Source organism: Entamoeba histolytica, genomic scaffold (assembly GCF_000208925.1).
Source record: "Entamoeba histolytica HM-1:IMSS scf_1104750518729 genomic scaffold, whole genome shotgun sequence".
Lineage (NCBI taxonomy): Eukaryota > Evosea > Mastigamoebida > Endamoebidae > Entamoeba > Entamoeba histolytica.
Window position 1 is genome coordinate 5,659 of NW_001915370.1, and position 1,343 is coordinate 7,001.

A 1,343-nucleotide genomic window follows, 5' to 3' on the forward strand; every position below is an offset into this window, starting at 1 on the left:
TAGAACGAATGAACATTATCCAGAAAGCAGTAAGTCATTGTAATAAAATGATTTCTAATAAAAAAATTGCTAATAGAATGATGTATAAAGAGTTATTAGATTATGCTAGAGAAGAGAAATATAAATTAAGTGTTGCAGAAATTATTGAAAACATTAATGAATTAGAAAAGCATTTAGGACAATTTTCTCTTGGAAGTGAACATATAGACTCAAATGGAAAATTAGATATTGTTATGGCTGAATATTCTAAATTAATTTATATGGAAAAGAAAAAACCAAATCCTAAAACTTGGCAAATATCAAGTTGGCAATGCTATCAGAATTATTATCATTGTCTTTCATTATTTAACCAAAATAAATTAAAAGAAAGTTATACCCAACTAAGAGAACTTATTGATACTATCGACGAATTAACTCCTTCTGTTGAGGCTTCAGAAAGAAAAAGATTAGAAACTACTTTAACTTGCACCCATCAATTAGTTGTTGAATTGTTAAAGAGTTTATGGAAAGAAAAAACAGGAGATAAGGCTTTAATGATTGATGCTTGTTCACAATATTTAGAATATCCTTCATTAGAAAAGAAAGGATGGTTCTCATGGTGGTAATTCATTCCTATTTACTACTTCTTATGTTTCATATCGACATTAAAACATAATTAATAATTTAAACAAACTTTCTCCTTAAGAAATATTTAATTAAGATATAAGTCATAGTATTGTGTTTAAAACAAGTCAAATGCATTATTCATGACATTCTGAATGACTAAAATTGTCATTATTTAATAATTGTAATAAGAGAAGTGGTTTATTTTATCTAGTCCATGAGGCTTTCCTCTTTCATAACTAAATGATTAGAACCATCACCTACACTAATAACTTGACACATAGTATTTCCATCTTTCATAGAGAGTATTTAAAAAAAGATAGTTGAGGATAATAAATTACGAATGATTGACAGAAAATATAGTTGTGTTTCACAGTTAGTGCTAATGTCTCATTAAATAACACCAATAGAAAAGAGATTGGAACGAAAAAGAATACCTAATGAGAGAAAGTAATAAAGTTAATGATAATGTGTCATTTAAAGTAGGATAAGAAATAATATTGTTTTTATTAATTAAGATACTATAATGAACTAGAAAAAATCTAACTGAGTTATACATAAATTGACATTAAGATGCCTAAACAATATTCTAAAGGGAAGAGTGTATTAAAAAAAGAACGATGCAAAAATTGTGGATCTAGTGAACATACAACAAAGGATTGTTTAGAGCGTCCAAAGAAATATGGAAGTAAAAGTATTGAAATGAAAGATATTCAAAAAAGTAAATCAAAACAAGAAGA